We start from the raw sequence: 18,288 nt of genomic DNA on the forward strand, positions 1-18,288 counted from the left end.
AAGCACTCCTTAGGTATTTCTAAAAGTACTTGCAGAGGGAACTTGGTAAAAGAACTCCTACAGGTTAAGTATGAAAGTAGCTTGAGTAATTGTCATTTAGGGACTATATTGACATGTTCCTTGGTCAGGAAACTAAGGTCCCACATGCTGTGGAATGACGACAAAATGTTTTTTAATTAAAGTGGTTGTATCATTTAAAAAAAAAAAACAACCCTTCTGATGAATTGCTTATCTCTTTCTGCTTTCAAGATTCTTTGATCATGGCATGTCTGTGTGTGAATCTCTTTAATTTTATCCTACTTGGAGTTCACTGAACTTCTTGGGTACCTAAATTATTATTTTTCATCAAATTTGAGAAGTTTGGGGCTATTATTTCTTCAAACTTCGTTCTGCTCCTTTTTCTCTACCCTCTTTCTAGGACTCCCATCATGTGTATGTTGCAGATGTCTGAGGCTCTGTTTGTTTTCCTTCACTCTTTTTCCCTTTTGTTCCTCAGTGTTTAATCTCAATACACCTATCTTCAAGTCTGCTGATCCTGAGAGTTTCCTGGCGGTCCAGTGGTTAGGACTCCACGCTTTCACTGCTAAGGGTGTGGGTTCAGTCCCTGGTCAGGAAACCAAGATCCCACAAGCTGCATGGCAAGGCCTTTAAAAAAGGAAAAAAAAAAAAGGGGGCAAAACAAAGTTTGCCATTTCTTCCACTTGCCCAACTGTGCTGTTGAGCTTCTCTAGTGATTTTTTTCACGTTAGTTACCATAATTTTCAACTCCAGAATTTTATTTCTATCACTTACTGATCATATTTGGTGAGGTACTGTTCTCATACTTTTTTAGTTCTTTAAACATATTTTTCGGCAGATGATTTAAAATCTTCTGCTTAAAGTCCAAGGTCTGAGTTTCCTCAAGGGATGGTTTCTACCGATTGCATCTTTTCCAGTTGTACATGCCATTCTTTCTTGTTTTTACATGCCTCATAATTTTTTCTTGAAAACAAGATTCAGCCATTTTTCTTGAATAAATGTACCTTGGATTGCTGCAAGCCTTTGGTTAATTTACAGAGTTCTGAACAAGCTGATATTGCCAGTTATTGCCAGTTTTCTTTTCTTATACAGAGGACTATCTTTCAGAAGTCCTTATTACACCATTCCCCAGGAATCTAAATCTCGTATGGCATTTAAAAAGAGGTTTTCATACCCATAAACAACTTTTTGAAATATATATGGGTAAAAGAAGGCTGATACTTAAATACTCTATACTTGATCTTAAGCTCCAAATAGTGTTATAAATGCCACATTGCTCTAAATTTTTCAAAACTCTGATTTAAAAGACACAGCAAAAATTTTTTAAACACATAATTTTATAATCCCAGCATCCAGAAAAAAAACCTGGAATAACATTTCCAAATAACAAATGAGGTGTTGACATTCCTAGATAACCAAAAGTAAGGTGTTATACACCTTGTTTTACCTTTCTCCAGTAAAAGCATCATGGCTCCTGTTCTGTGGGAACGGATCAGAGCCACAGTTTGATAAGGTATGTGGGCTATTTCTAAAGCTGCACTGTATGAGGCAATAAAAGATTACATATGTTGCAATCCTTTTCTCATGTACATTTTGGTGGTTTCACTTTTTTTTTTAAAGAGTTACTTACTTATTTACTTTATTTATGGGCTGTGCTGGGTCTTCACTGCTGCACTTGGGCTTTCTCTAGTTGTGGGGAGCAACGGCTACTCTCTAGGCTTCTCATTGGGGTGGGCTCAGTGGTTGTGGCACACAGGCTTAACTGCTCCATAGCGTGTGGAATCTTCCAGAACCAGGGGTTGAACTGGTGTCCCTTGTCACCTGCAGGCAGATTCTTTACCACTGAGCCAGCAGGAAAGCCCTTAAAGAGTCTTTTTTTTTTTTTTTTTTTTTTTTGGCTGCATGGCATGTTGGATCTTCATTCCCCAACCAGGGTTTGAACCTGCAACCCCTGCACTGGAAGTGCAGCATCTTAACCACTGGACCACCAGGGAAGTACCGGTTTCACATTTCTTTTTGCCATAAAAGTGCTGGTCCGAACAGCCGGGTATGTCTGTGTGCTTATCCCATTATACCTTAGGTGACATTTTTAGAGCTGAAATTGCCATGTCAAATGTTTTTTTTAAGGCTTAGGTTTCAACTATCCTCTGCCACTTAATGCCCTGCCCTGTAGTGGAGCACATTTTCCTCTCCTAAGCTGGAATTTTACTGTTTAAAATCAGTATTAGCAGATGACAAGTAAGCATATGAAAAGATGTTCAACATCATTAGTCACCAGAGAAATTCAAATTGAAACCACCATGAGATACTACTACATACCTTTTAAAATGGCTAAAATGAAAAACACTGACCATCTCCAGAGTTGGTGAGGATGGAGGTACCAGCTCACTCGCTGCAGGTAGGAACGTAAAATGACACGAGCACTTTGGAAAACGGCTCGGCAGTTTAAGTTAAACACACACCTACCACACCATCCGGCCACTCCACTCCTATGCCTGTGCCCAGGAGAAAAGGAAGTATGTGACCATACAAAGATTTGTACACAGAGGGTCAGAGCAGCTTTATTTAAAATCGCCAAAAACTGGAAACAACTAAAATGACCAACAACAGGTGAACAGGCAAATCGTGGGATGTCCACTAACGGAATATTACTCAGCCGTTGAAAGAACTGTTGATACACGCAACATGGGCAAAGCTCAAAATAATTATGCTGAGTGAATGAAGCCAGACAAAAATGGAATACATACCATACGAGTTCACTTACATAATATTCCAGAAAGTGCCAACTAATTTATAACAACAGAAAGCAGTTAGTGATTACTTGGAGATGGCAGAAGCAGAGAGGAGTGAGTGGGAGGGATAACCAAGGGATACTTTTGGACAATCACTATCTTAACTGTGCTCATGATTTCACAAGAGCATGCATATGTTAAAATATAAATCATACACTTCAAGTATGTGCAATTTTTATGTTAAAAATACCTCAATCAAGCTGTGTAAAAAAAATAAGACAAGACAGTATAGGAATGTATAAGAAAATTTAAGAGTCAGTTTATTAGATTTACAGGACTATGGAAGATTTTGTTAATCAGAAAACTGCAGTAACTAAAGGACGCTGAATATAATTCATAAACTCAATTTAAAATCTTCATATGAGTTAAGATTGCAAATGGATCAAGTGTTAACCCAAAGGCCCCTTAAAATGATTGTGAACATTTTCTAGAATCACAAATAGAACAGAAAGATTTGTAGGCTACACTTAAAAGTTAAATGTAAAAGACTGGCCCTTAAAGGAAGAATGAGATTTTTGAGTCTGTGACTTAAACAAACTGAAACTCAATTTTTTCAACCAAAGTTACTTCTGAAAAATCTTTGCATTACACAGAAATCCAGGGTAAGGGGATAAAAAAAATCTCACCCCAACATGCCACTCACCAATCACCCAAAACTAACCAAGTCACTTAGTCTCTCCAAACCTCAGTTTCCTCATTCATGAGAGGAATGTTTTCCAGGATAAAGAATCTACTTATTATGAATGATTTAAGATTAATAAATTTTGTATTGATAAAACAGCACGTTAGAAAAAGCACTCAGAGAAGCATACAGTGATGGGCAAATCGAAAAGATTAGCAACACGGATCTCAGTCTATAGCAACTGCAGCCAGACCCTGGGCTGACCAGTGACAGACATTGCAGGAGGTGACGCTCACATCCTCAGAGACAAAGCATGACTCAGCAATGACTCAGCACGGCCAGACCATGGAATTTTCCCCAGGCGTCAGCCAGGATGTCAATAAGAAGAGGAGCTGCGGCATGGCATCTGGCCCCTGCAACACACAGCTGGTGGAAATGTACTTATAGCAGCCCTGGACATCCCAGCCTGCCCCATCCTGCCCCTGGCCTGCAGGCAAATCAGGATGAGGGGTGAGCAATGGCAGCAATGTGGCATGTTGAGATGACCAGGAGCTTTGCCTTCTGGCATTAAAAAAAAAAGCCACATCCACCTCCCTCCAGATCACCAAGGAGACGGAGAGGAGGAGGACAGGGGAGGGCAGGAACCTTCAATGGCAGAGTCTTAGTTACGGTAACTAAGCAAAGCTCTGGGGACTCAGGAAGGATGCAGGGACTGAGAAGCCAAGCAAGCTTTAACAAATTAGATGATCTGGGAGAAGAAGGCCCTTCCTGGCGACTAACTTTCCTTTCCAACGGATGGATTTGGGGAAGACACACAATAAAAGATGACAGCCCGGTGGGGGGTTGGGAGGGAGAGGAAAGGGGTCGGAATCTTGGATTTTGCTCATTAGCTTCCTCTGGGCCCCAGTTTCTCAGTTCCATAAGGGAGGTGGTTTGGGACCGTCACCCAACTGCCCCTCTTCTCCTCACAGGGATGCCAGTCAGAGTGACAACATTCACTCTGTCAGCCAAGACGGGAGGCCGAGAGCAGAGAGGACAGGCCAGTGGAGTCTGCGGAGGGTAGAGTCTGTCAAAGGTCCAGGGGCATTTCCACTCATGCCATCTGCCTTTACACTCGGCCCAAGCAAATGCCATCTCGGGGTGGAAAACAGCCACTGCTGGCCCAAGACCTAGGATATGTGAGGACATGGAAAAATCTCAGGATGGAGAAGAGCTTATGGGTCTTGAAGGGTCATCTGAGAAAAATCCCCGGGCAAAGGAATCCCCATGCTGAGCACTGGCCTGAGCTCTGGGCAATGCAGTCCCTGAGCCAGGAACCCTGGCTGCGAAACGGGGGCAGCGGCTGGCCGGCCTCTGGGTGGAGCAGGGAGGTATATCAGCGTCTGAAATGCAGGCGGGCCGCTGCACGAAGCCAAGACCATGCCCGGCCAGGGCGCGCTCTCAGACCATCAGGGGCCTCGGAATTCAGGCTGAGAGGCGCCAGGGTCGGTGCAATCAGTGGCGTCTCCTGCAGGAGGGGCAACCTCAAGAGCAGGAGGCTGTCAAGGGCTGTGCTGCCACATGGAGGGCCACCGGGGGAAGAGGGGCAAGTCCACCGCCCCCACCTGCATCGTTTTGGGGACACGCGTCTGGTGCTGCTTCAGCCAGCCAACAGAGCCACCCCCTGTGCTCGGCTGCAGCCTCCCCAGGTCCCTCTGCCCAGCTGCCTGCCCTCCACATGGACTCAAGGGGTCTCATCAGAGGCTGCCTGGCCCTACAGGGGGGCTTCCTGAGGTCCTGAGGAGCCACACCCGTCTCCCCCTGACAGGCCTCCCAAGCCACACCCTTTCAGAAGTTGGGCCTCCTGCTGAGGCGGGCTAGCTGCCAACTGGGGCCAGCAGGGAGCCAGACACCGCGGTCTTGTGAAAACCAAGAAAACCAAGAGCGCTGGGAACAGACAAAGACTGCTTATATTTTCCAAAAATCGGACTGCTTGGCCTTTTTTTATTGATTGAGCTTGATCACTGATGTGCCAGGGCTGCTAACATCTACAGCGGCTGCTCCTGGAGACGACCCACGCACATCCCACTGACCTGGATCCAGGCACAGACTTACCCTCAGTGTTTTGTCGGCTCTTGGGAGGCAGGCACTATCTAAATAAAAGAAGAAGACAGTGTTACCCTGTTTCTCTCCAAGTGCTCCCCAGAGAACCCAGGCGAGACAGGAGCACACACTTAGAACCCAGAGCAGACCTGCTGCTGTGCTTCCGCCCCCCGCCCCAGGCCCGCCCCCTGATCTCAGGGAGGGGTACCTGGGGGTGGGCGGGGTGAGGGGGCACCCGAGCTCTCCCATCCAACTAGGCTCCACTGCTTGGCCACCCACTCCCAGGACCACTCAAGGCTTGTCTCCTCCTCCGTGAAATGGGAGTGACAGCTCCACCCAGGTCGGAGAGTTGCCAAGGAGGCCACACATGCTCCAAGGGCTGGCACCCGCCTGGTACAGAGGACGTGCTCAGACCTTAGCCGATGGGCCCAGTAAGAAGCATTTAAGCAAAGCTCTTTTCTGGCACCCCCTACACAAGAAGAAGAAGTTCCAGAAACTTCTCTTCTTTGATCTGAAGAGCCTGGTCCTCCTGCCCACTCCATCTAGCCCGAGGCCCATCTTCTCTGCAGAGCCTTCTCCAACCCCTAGGCACTGCCTCCTGTCCGGTTCTCTGAGCCTGGTTCCTGTCTTCTCTGCAACCTGACACCCAAACGAAGAAGCCTTAGGGTCTCCTATTTCACTGACTATGTCCTCAGATCCTTTCCTGCAGAGAGCAGCACCCCTCCCCCGCCCACTCCACACACGAAGAGCACACCCTGTGCTCGGGCCCATGGGAGCCCAGACAGTGGCTCCCGACCACTTTCTGCAGTTTACAGACTGACCGCTTGATTTTGAATGACCACACCTGTCCGTCAGCTTTAACTACCAGTCAGAAAAGAGCAAAATGGAGACACAGGCCAACGCACCATCAGATGAACTAAGTCCGTATTCCGAGAAAAACAATTGCCTTGGTAGATTAGGTCAAGACTGAAAATGAATATTTGGGCCATTCAATTCATTAAAATACTTCTTGAGCACATACCCTGCATAGGCACCGTGCCAGAAGGCACAGGCTCTGCTCCCCAAGTGCCAAAAAGCAGGTTGTTGGGGGCGAGCTAAGAGAGGTTAACAACAGGATAACACATGAGAGGGACCCAAGCAGGTACCCTGAGCCTGACAGTGTGTGGCAGACCCCAGCTGCGCCCTCTGCTAGCTGTGTGGCTCTGGGGGAGTTATGCACCCACAGCTCCTCATCTGTAAACAAGGAGCTAACAGTTCTTTTGTTGTAGGGTTGTTGTGATAAATAATACATAAAAGGGGCTTAGCAAGGTCCCTGCCACCTCATAGTAAGAGCTCAACAAAGGCTGGCTTTTACTATGATGAGAAATCATTATTTATCATCATTATGATTAAAAGAGAGAACCCAGGTCCAACTCAATAGATTCAGCAAGGCTTAATGCAGAAAAGTCTGAAGAGTAATTTTGCCAGGACAAGATAAGAGGAAAAGGCCTGCAGAGAACAAGGTCACGAGGAATAAAAGCAGAAGAGGGGGCAACAGCAAGTCATCTCAGATGAGGCTGAGGCAGAAGAGGGTACCTGCAGGGCCAAGTGGAAGAAAAAGCCCAGGAGGTGGGGTCCCACCTTTCCCTTCAGTAAGAGGACATGGTTTCCTCTTTTCGTCATCTTCCCACCCTCCACTATCAGCCCCAACTCCTTTGACAGTTTGGCAAAGTTTCCACAGCTGAGACTAGAGGCAGTTAGGACAGAGGGGAAGACAGGGTCAAGCGGGCCCAGGTGAAGCTTCAAAGAGAGCAGGCAAAACGCCCCACTTCTGTGAAGGATGTCTCCAGGAGAGAAACTAGCCCCCGAACAGGCACACTTTCCAGATGGGGGGAGGAGGCCCCGCTCAGAAGAGTAAGATGCTCCTGGGAGACAGCCAGAGAGAAGGCCCATCTATCCTCAAGGGCAACACCGAGGTGCGTGAGGTGTCCCACTCACACAGAAGGGTGCTGGAGAGGGATGTGGACGGCCCTGGGATGCCCAGGCCCTCCGCCCAGGTCCTCCGATTTGTGACAATCATCCTTGCAGCGCCAGAAGGGGCTGCAACGTGGAATGAGACCTCAGTCTGCAGTCCCACAGAGCCCTAGTCCCCACGCCCCGGGGACCAGGGTGTCAGGACAGACACCGAGCACAGCACCCAGGGCTCCGGAAGTGAGACAGAAGAAAATAAGGCAGTGGACCAGAAAGAAAGAAAAAGGCAAGCCGCCTGTACAGGTGCATCAAAGGCAGGAGGGATCCACTGGGCTCACAACCCCATGGCAAACCCCTCTGAGGGGTGATGCTGGCGGTGAGAGTCGATTGAGCTGGAGCAGGCTTCCGTAGAGAAAGAGAGAGACATAAGGTGCAGAGGGGACTTGGGGTAAGCTGGGGAAAGTCTGAATGGCCGCCTAATTTAAACAACAGATATGAGCAACTACAGTGAGCAAAGCCCTTTCCTTCAGGACAGGCCGAGCAGCCACTAAAAAACTTCTCACAAGGACGCCTGCTCACAGGTTGCTTATTAGAATACAAACAGCAAACTGTAGCTCAGGCCTGCTGCTTCTGGGCCCTCAGAGCCCAGCCAAACCCCCTGGCGCCTCTGGACCCAACCTCACTTCTGACTTAGCGAGCATCCTCGCCTTGTTCCGTCTCCTGCAGAGGTCTCTGCTCGGGGACCAACCAAACGTCTCACTCTACTGGGAACCTGTTTCCTCCACATTCTCCTTCCACCTTCCTCAGTCTTGCTCTGGTAGGTTCTAGTTACTTAAAACTCACCTCTACTTCATCGTAAAACCCTGGCCGCTCGAATCCATCACTGCTTCTTCACTGCTGGCCCCAGCAGAATCAAAAGGCTCGCAATTCACCTCTTCCATGGAGCCTTCCCCAATCCATGCCCATCCAGCCCCCAGCCAGTCCAGTTCTCCTCTCCCTGGCCTTGGTATCTCTCACCCTGATGTGCCAGCCTCTACAAAACTTCCTCCTCCACGTCCTCCTTGGGCCATACCTCGCCCACACCCGCTCTCCACAAACATCTACAGCATGCTGACTGGCTGCTTACGTTCTGTTTCTTTTCCTCTCCCCCAACCAGTTTGTTGGCAGTTCTGGGGCACCTCATCTCCCAGGTCTTGGTTCATGCAGCACCGAGTCTAGGGCTCTGAACATGACAAGTGTGCAGAGAATGCGAGCAAGGGTTCAAGAGTTTAGATGAAGAGCGGGCAAGCAGAAAAGCCGTAGCTGCAAGCAGAGAGAAATGCTGAGCACATCCATCCCAGCGTAAGTGTTTGCAACACAGGCAGGGGAAGAGTGAGGGGGAAGCCAAGGCTGCGGGTGCAGGGGGTGAGGGAGCAAGCGGAAGGCTGACCTCTTGGTAAAGACTGGGGAGGCTCTGGCTATGATCTGGCAAATATTGGCACCTCTGTGAGCCTCAGTTTTCTCAGCTAAAGAATGGGGATCCCTGGCCTACTCTTTCTTTCTTAAAAATCAAATTTTTAAGAATTTCAAAGGTGCCAGGGGCCGAGGGACCTGACCTGGCCCCAGCACTTGTGAAATGAGGAAAGGAATCCCCAGAAGTGAAAGAACTCACTCAGAGTACACAATTCAAGACAAGCTGGGAGAAACCTGTATGGCAGGTCCTCCCAGACCGGGCTTCAGCCTGCATGCCCAGGAGGGCATTTCCCCAGGCCCAGCTGCTACTCACTGCACTTCGTAAACTGCTAAAAGCTGTAGAAATAACGGACTGCGCCCAGCCCCAGCTCCTCCTAATCACTGCTCCTGGGCGCCCCAGGCTTCCACCTCTGCAACTAAGTGGAATTATAAGAATGCCCCCCAGGGGTTACTAGGAGGATCCTACGGGAAGCAGAGTGCAGGCACTCGGAACACGGAAAACCCTCTCCTTACACGCCGCGGCTTTCTTCAGAGCTGAGCAACTTCCAGTATGATGGGGGACACTTGGGCTCCGGACTCTGACAGACCTGGGTTCGAACCCTCAGGGACCTCGCGCGAGGCATCTGAGGGCTCCGTGCCCTCAGCTTCTCCATCTGCAAAATGGGCCCGAGAGCAGGAATAAGGCCGCCAGCGGCCCCCCTGGGCGCGGGGCGGACGAGGCCGGGCGGTGCCCGCGCGGGGAAGATGCCCGCCGGCTGGTGAGCCGGGAGGACTGGGGCGAGGGATCCGCGAGGAGGGGTCCCAGGGCTGGGCGGAGGGCTCGCGCAGGCAGTCCCCCGCCGGAGGGGGAGGGGAGGGGCGGCGCACGTCGCGCCGCGTCGCGCGCCGCCCGCCGCCGTCTCCTCCAGCCGTCACTCGTGGAGCCCGCGCCGCCTTGGCGCGCGCGACCCTTACATAAGCGTCCCCCGCGGCAGCGCCGGCGCACGCCCACCCGCTCCGACCCGCTGCGGGAAGCGGGAGATGCACAGCGCCGGCGGCACTCACCTCCTCGCTGCCGCCGCAAGTCGTCGCCACCGCCTCTACGGCCGCTGCCTCCACTGACAGGGAACAGCTGCGGTCTCCGCGCAACCGAACTTGCTGCAGTCCCAGTCCCGCCTTACGGACTTCCTATTGGCTCAGGCAGCCCAACCCCTCCTGCTATTGGACAGCACTCTCCGTCACTCACCGCTCCCTGCCCAGGACTCCTCCCTACGCCCGCCCGCCCGTCACGTTTAAGCCTTGGCGCCCCACGTTAGCCCCGCCCCTCGCGTCCCCGGCGGGCCACTTGATTGGTGATGAGGCTGGGGGAGCCCGCCCCTGGTACAACACCGCCTACTCCCTTGTCTCCAGAGCCCCACGTGGGCCGCAAGGCCCCAGCCGCGCCCCGCAATAGGCGGAAGTGGCCGTGCTTTGACAGGCTGTGATTGGCTGTCGGCGGGGGTGGGGCCATGCGATTCATTCACTCGAGTTGCACGTGTCTCCCAAAGCCGCAAGCATAACAGATAGCAACCCGGCTCTGGGTTCGGGTACACTCAGATATGCGCTAGGGGGTGGAGGAGAAGTCGGAGAAAAAGGGTTTGCGAAGGGCAGGAGGAAGGAAATGGCGCTTGTGCCACACGACTTGATGTGATTGTGTCTTTTAGCAGCTGTGGTGGGGGGGGTGATGGCGATGGGGAGGAATCTCGGTGTGACCTTGGACACGTGACTTCCCTTCTCTGAACCTCAGTTTCCTAGTCTGTAAATCGAGGCCACTCAGAACCTAGAGAGTTTAGAAGGCTTGGTTGAACGGAAAGTTTCCAAAACGGGGCTCTGTGCCAACCAGAGGATGCAGAAGTGACCAAAACAAACCAAAATTACTGCCAGTGAGAGAAGATAGATGACTTAAAAAAAAAAAGAGCGGCCCTGAACAGGTCTCAGCAATAATGCTTTTAAGGGCGCAAACACTGTTATCAGGTAAGAGAATTAACAACTGCAAAGATAGTAAATCAGTTGTAAACTTCCACTTTTGTTTCAATGATAAAGATTAGCCTAAAGCACTTTCCTGAGCTATTTTGCACCTCACTGCTGCCCCACCCCACCACCCCAGGTGCTCAACCAATAGATCAACTGGAAGCTGTCAACCTTTGCCCCAGTTCTATGGTGAATTCCCCTCCATTCAAGCCCCTTCATGAACAGGCATATACGACCCAAGCCAGTTCATGAATATGTAGATACCCTTAGCTTAAAGCTTTCCCAATTTTGCTGTTCAGGGATACATCACTCTGAGAAAAATCCCCAATGTTCTTGCTGCAAATAATAAATTCTTCCTTCTCCAGATCTTTCGGCTGAACCAAGAGATGGACCCCGTTTTCAGGGAACATGGGCTCAGTGCTGGCTGGTCCCTGTGAAATTCTGAGTCTGGTGGCTTCACTCAGGTTCAGGTGAATCTCATGTCAATACCACCAGGTGGAGGTCTGAACAAAGAAACTAATTGAGAACTAGATATGGACAGCTGTGAACAAAGTGAAAATGTTAGTTGCTCAGTCGTGTCTGACTGTGCGACCCCATGGACTGTTGCCTGCCAGGTTCCTCTGGAATTCTCCAAGCAAGAATACTGGAGTGGGTTGCCATTCCCTTCTCCAGGGGGATCTTCCCGACCCAGGGATTGAACCCAGTTTCCTGCCTTGTAGGCTAGATTCTTTACCATCTGCTGTTGCTGCTGCTGCTAAGTCGCTTCAGTCGTGTCCAACTCTGTGCAACCCCATAGACGGCAGCCTACCAGGCTCCTCTGTCCCTGGGATTTTCCAGGCAAGAGTACTGGAGTGGGTTGCCATTTCCTTCTCCAATGCATGAAAATGAAAAGTGAAAGTGAAGTCGCTCAGTTGTGTCTGACTCCTAGCGACCCCATGGACTGTGTAGCCCACCAGGCTCCTCCGTCCATGGGATTTTCCAGGCAAGAGTACTGGAGTGGGTTGCCATTGCCTTCTCCTTACCATCTGAGCCCCCAGGAAAGCACCATTTCAGAAAATGGACTGCTGTGAACAAAAGTAGTATGGATTTTGGACAGTTAGCTCAGACATATAAATGAGTTGAAGTCTGATTAGGAAGCAAGACATTCCTCCATCCAGGCTCTCTCCTACCTCCAGGTTGAGTTCCCCTGGAGGCCGAAGTTGGAAGGGGTGTTCTACCCCAGACAGAGAATACTGCCCAGGCAAAAGCCTGAGTGGGGAGTCCAACGTGGCTAGAAAATGCATTCCTCCGTGCGGGCATCTGTAATACTAGAGACAGAATCTAACTGGGACAAGGTGCTGGTGGGAAACACAGATTGCTGAACCCCCACCTTCCCTCCCACCCCAAACTGTTCTTACGCATATTATCCACCAACTCAGAGGTCTTAGAATCACCAGCACAATATTACTGTCAACTGAAAAAAGATGCACAGAGTGAGAGTTGTGTGTGAAGTTTTATTTGGGGCAAAATGAGGACTGCAGCCCAGGAGACAGCGCCCCAGATAGCTCTGAGAAACTGCTCCAAAGAATTAGTGGGGGGAGGTCAATATATAAGTGTCAACTACAAATTGCCACTTACCAAGAACACTGCCAATGACTGAACAACAAAGGCATTTGCCATCTGCCTCTACGGAGATTGAATCCCTTGCTGCTACAACTGTTGACCTTCAGTAACCCCCAAGGGAGTTCAGGGTGGAGTCAGGCACTCTGTGCTCCAGGGAATCTGGTGGACAGGTCTTTAGATAGTTGAATGTTTTTAGAAACAGATTTAATGACCTCAATCCTTGCATCTCCTCATATCTAGAGAAGCACTAAATCCCTTCATGGTGACATCAGATCCTCATGACTAACAAAAAACCTTTTGTAAATTGAGTGCTTCGTGGTATCTTCACCAAAACCTTCTATTTTGACTTTCCCCCACTGCCGCTTTGGAGCAGTCTCTCAGAGCTATGTGAGATGCTGCCTCCCGGGCTCCAGTCCTCATTTTGCCCCAAATAAAACTTAACTCACCGCTCTCAAGTTATACATCTTTTTTTAAGTCAACATAAGATTTTGGTGAACAGGGAGTTCAATGCAATCAAGCACTTATCTTACAAAAAGTTTTCTGCTTGTCATGAAGAGCTGATGTCATCATGAAGGGATTTAGTGCTTTTCTAGATATGATAAGCTCCCCTAGTGGCTCAGACAGTAAAGAATCTGCCTGCAATGCAGGAGACCTTGGTTTGATCCCTGTTGGGAAGATCCCCTGGAGGGGGGAATGACTACCCATCCCATATTCTTGCCTGGAGAATCCCATGGACAGAAGATTCTGGTGGGCGACAGTCCATTGGGTTGCAAAAAGTCAGACACAGCTGAGTGACCAACACACACAGATATGAGGAGATGCAAGGATTGGGGTCATGAAATCACTTCCTGAAAGTATCTATCTAAAGACCTGTTTATTAGATCTGATAGAGTGCCTGAAGAACTATGGACAGAGGTTTGTGACATTGTACAGGAGGCAGGGATCAAGACCATCCCCAAGAAAAAGAAATGCAAAAAGGCAAAATGGTTGTCTAAGGAGGCCTTACAAATAACTGTGAAAAGAAGAGAATCAAAAGGCAAAGGAGAAAGGAAAGATATGCCCATTTGAATGCAGAGTTCCAAAGAATAGCAAAGAGAGATAAGAAAGCCTTCCTCAGTGATCAATGCAAAGAAATAGAGGAAAATAATAGAATGGGAAAGACTACAGATCTCTTCAAGAAAATTAGAGATACCAAGGGAATATTTCATGCAAAGATGGGCACAATAAAGGACAGAAATGGCATGGATCTAACAGAAAGAAGATATTAAGAAGAGGTGGCAAGAATACACAGAAGAACTATACAAAAAAGATCTTCACGACCCAGATAATCACGATGGTGTGATCAGTCACCTAGAGCCAGACATCCTGGAATGTGAAGTCAAGTGGGCCTTAGGAAGCATCACTACAAACAAAACTAGTTGGAGGTGCTGGAATTCCAGTTGAGCTATCTCAAATCTTAAAAGATGATGCTGTGAAGGTGCTGCACTCAATATGCCAGCAAATTTGAAAAAATCAGCAGTGGCTACAGGACTGGAAAAAGTCAGTTTTCATTCCAATTGCTAAGAAAGGCAATGCCAAAGAATGCTCAAACTACCACACAATTGCACTCATCTCACATGCTAGTAAAGTAATGCTCAAAATTCTCCAAGCCAGGCTGCAACAGTACATGAACCATGAACTTCCAGACATTCAAGCTGGATTTAGAAAAGGCAGAGGAACCAGAGATCAAATTGCCAACATCTGCTTGATCATCGAAAAAGCAAGAGAATACAATAAAAACATCTACTTCTGCTTTATTGACTATGCCAAAGCCTTTGACTGTGTGGACCACAACGAACTGTGGAAAATTCTGAAAGAGATGGGAATACCATACCACCTGACCTGCCTCCTGAGAAATCTGTTTGGAGGTCAAGAAGCAACAGTTAGAACTGGACATGGAACAACAGACTGGTTCCAAATCGGATAGGAGTTCGTCAAGGCTGTATTTTGTCACCCTGCTCATTAAACTTCTATGCAGAGCACATCATGAGAAACGCTGGGCTGGAGGAAGCACAAACTGGAATCAAGGTTGCCAGGAGAAATCAATAACCTCAGATATGCAGATTACACCACTCTTATGGCAGAAAACGAAGAAGAACTAAAGAGTCTCTTGATGAAAGTGAAAGAGGAGAGTGAAAAAGTTGGCGTAAAACTCAACATTCAGAAAACTAAGATCATGGCATCTGGTTCCATCACTTCATGGCAAATAGATGGGGAAACAATGGAAACAGTGTCAGACTGTATTTTGGGGGGCTCCAAAATCACTGCAGATGGTGACTGCAGCCATGAAATTAAGATGCTTGCTCCTTGGAAGAAAAGTTATGACCAACCTAGACAGCATATTAAAAAGCAGAGACATTACTTTGCCAACAAAGGTCCATCTAGTCAAGGCTATGGTTTTTCCAGTAGTCATGTATGGATGTGAGAGTTGGACTGTTAAGAAAGTTGAGTGCTGAAGAAATGATACCTTTGAACTGCGGTGTTAGAGAAAACTCTTGAGAGTCCCTTGGACAGCAAGAAGATCAAAACAGTCCATCCTAAAGGAAATCAATCCTGAATATTCATTGGAAGGACTAATGCTAAAGCTGAAACTCCAGTACTTTGGCCACCTGATTCGAAGAACTGACTCATTTGAAAAAACCCTGGGAAAGATTGAAGGCAGGAGGAGAAGGGGACGACAGAGGATGAGATGGCTGGATGGCATCACGACTCAATGGGCATGAGTTTGAGTAAGCTCCGGGAATTGGTGATGGACAGGGAAGCCTGGCGTGCTGCAGTCCATAGGGTCACAAATTGTCAGACACGACTGAATGACTGAACTGAACTGAACTTAAAGACCTGTTACACCATTTTTCTGGAGCACAAAGTGCCTCCTTCTCCATACTGAACTCCTTTCAGGGCATGTCGATGGTCAACAGCTGCAGCCACACGGGATTCAGTCTCCTCTGAGGCAGATGGCAAATGCCCTTGGCAAGCACCAGTCTGTAGTTGACACCACTTAAGTCCCTCTCTAGGGAATGGAATCCTCTATATTGCATTGCTAGTATTAGAAGCTCTCCAAATGGCTCTAATGTGGGTCAGTGTTAAGACTCGCAGAGAGACCTAGAGAAGTTATTACCCAGACTTCCCTGGTGATAAGAATCCCCTGGGGCTCTTTAAAAATGAAAGGGATTCCTGGACCCCAGGCCTCTCTGGATTCTGAGTCACAGGGTGGGACCCAAGATTCTATTTAGTTTATTTTTTTAAACAAACCACAACCTGTGAAATTGATTCCTGAGGCCCAGGAAGCTTGGGGAACTTGGCTGAGTTCCTGGGAGATGCAGAGGAAGATGATATGGGAGAGACAGGCTGAGACAAGCCTGTGGAGGGCTGGCTGGGAGGCGCACAGGCCTCTGGAGGGAGTGGTCCCAGGGCAACTGCAGAGCAGCTCAAGGCTTCTATTAGTCTGGGAGCATGTCTGCTTTCACGTTCGTTTGTTTTTAATTTAAAAATTATTTTTTTATTAATTTATGGCTGTGCTGGTCTTCACTGCTGCAGGGGCTTTCTCTCGTTGCAGCGCGTGGGTTTCTCATTGCAGTGCTTTCTCTTGTTGCATGGACTCTAGGGGCACAGGCTTAGTTGCTCCCTACATGTGGGATCTTCCTGGATCAAGGATCGAACCCATGTCCCTGGCATTGGCAGGCAGATTCTTAACCAGCGAACCACCAGGAAATTGCTTGCTTTAGTGTTCCTAAGTAACTTACTTTTGGGAAAGTTCTTGGTTTTTATCTTCTGTACTCCGATTCCCTCCTCACACTCGAACATCACTTCTACAAAAGATGAGTTTGGCACACTATAGATGCTTAATATATAGTTTGCAAATGAAGGAATGGAAATCATCAGCCCATATGTAGTGTTTGAAACTACAGAGGGAATGGGACCATCTCCAGAGGCTGAGTAGAGTCCGGTAGAGAGGGGAGTCCAGACAACACCACACTTAAGGGGAAGGGGAAAGTTAGAGAGAGGGAGGCACAGGCTGACAGGGAGGAGGGAGGTGTCAACAGGGCCAGGAAGGAAAATGAGGTGACAGGGACAGTGTGATTCCTTCACTCCACAGTCATTTTAGCTGCACCAAGAGACATACAGTGAGAACAAGGTACTTTCCCGTCCCCTGGCTGCTCCCAGACCAGTGAAGGCACACAAAACTCAAAGCACTCCATTTCAAAACAGTCTGGTGCTATGCTAGAGATAACGGTCAGAGTGCTCTGACCGTCCAAAGAACTCCTTACTCCATGAGAGGAGGCTTGGAGGACTTCCTGGGGGAGGCAAAGTTGATAGCTAGACAGATACATACACACATAAACCAAGCTTTTATCAGATGAAGATATTGATAAAAAGGACCCCACACATCGCCCAAGCAAAGGTGAGGGGCAGCATGTTGGGGTCAAGGCATGGAGAGGGTCAGCGAGGACAGCTCGCCATCAAGTGCAACCTGAGAGGGGCTGTGGGGAAGGCCAAGAGAAGGACTGAGAAGGCTTGGCAGAAGCATCCAGGTCAGTGGGGGCTCCCAGATAAAGCCATGAACCCCTCAAACTGTAGCAGTCACTATAAACCCAGAAACAGCACACCCCTCTGTGTTTTCTACTCAGAAAGCCAGATTTGCCCTGAGAGCTCACAAGGACAACCTGGATGTCCCAGATCTCCTGTCCTGAGATGACACAAGAAAATCACTTTTTTTTTTTAATTAAATTCTAGCAGTTCGAGCTGAAACCCAGCCTCACGGCTGGTGAGATCTCAGGATAAACTCTTACTGATGGGAAGACAGGGTGGGGCGCTAGGCTGTGGTGAACGTGCCCCCTCTCTGCCTGAAGAACAGCCCTTCTCTGCAGGCTGGATCGTGTCTTCTTTCTAAGCAGCAGGGAGCCCTCAATGGGCTGGGGATGGTTTAGGAGTAGCTCTTCTGTTCTTCTTTGTAAGTTTCCCTCGCCTCGCCACCCCCACATCCTCAAGGGGCCCAGGCCACTCCACCCACGCTTTTGTGATGAATCCCCCAGACACAAGTCCATCCTATCATAGGGTCTCTACAAGTCGGTCAGACCTTCCACCTGCCAAGGTAGTTCCAGGTCTAGCACCTCTCCAGGTCCATATCAAGGGCTCTGCCCATAGGCTGAGGCAGAGAAGGGTAAGGTCCTCCTCCTAGCTCTGAGCCATAGCTCCCCTGGACCTCCCACCATCCCTGAACAGGTACACTGTACCCATTTTGCAGGTGTGGATACTGAGGCTCGGAGAAACAAACCGATGACTCTCTGGATCACAGAGTTATTCAGAGGCAGAGCTGGGACGGAACCTCCAGTTCACTGACCCCCAGATTGTGTTCTTTCTGCTCCACTGGCCACCTCAGTATAAAACAGAAGACAAGAATGTTTAGACTTCAGATTTCAGAGAAAGAACTTTGGTTTGAAATTTGACTCATAAGATCACAGTCCTCAGAGGTGGGAGGGCCTTGAGCAATAATATTTCCAAGACTTCCCAGGAGAAACAGATCTCCTGGAATGTGATTGTACAGACAGCTTTTCAGGCCACTGCCCAGACCTGTCTATGCCAGGGGCTTGTGATGGGGCTCAGCAACTGGTATTTTTTTAACAAGGAAAGTCTGAGGTACCCTAGCTAGACCCGCCCAGCTCCATTTTACAGACCAGGAGACAGGCTCAGACAGGAGAAGGGGCAGACCCACCACTGATAGTCATCAGGTCCTGCATATTT

At 48.9% G+C, this 18,288-nt stretch overlaps 1 protein-coding gene across 2 annotated transcripts in view; it reads right to left on the reverse strand.

Annotated features, from left to right (window-relative positions):
- Positions 1–10,102, reverse strand: part of PC (pyruvate carboxylase) — a 103,223-nt gene extending 93,121 nt beyond the window's left edge. The window contains exons 1-3 of one of the 2 annotated variants that reach the window (XM_044943749.1): positions 9,961–10,102; positions 9,430–9,569; positions 5,527–5,564 (exon numbers count right to left, since the gene is read on the reverse strand). The gene's annotated coding sequence lies outside the window, so the exon portion shown is untranslated. The remainder of the gene's footprint in view (positions 1–5,526; positions 5,565–9,429; positions 9,570–9,960) is intronic. The other variant, XM_006072683.4, reaches the window with a different exon arrangement.
- Between the last annotated feature and the right edge of the window lie 8,186 nt (positions 10,103–18,288).

Source organism: Bubalus bubalis, chromosome 5, assembly GCF_019923935.1.
Source record: "Bubalus bubalis isolate 160015118507 breed Murrah chromosome 5, NDDB_SH_1, whole genome shotgun sequence".
Lineage (NCBI taxonomy): Eukaryota > Metazoa > Chordata > Mammalia > Artiodactyla > Bovidae > Bubalus > Bubalus bubalis.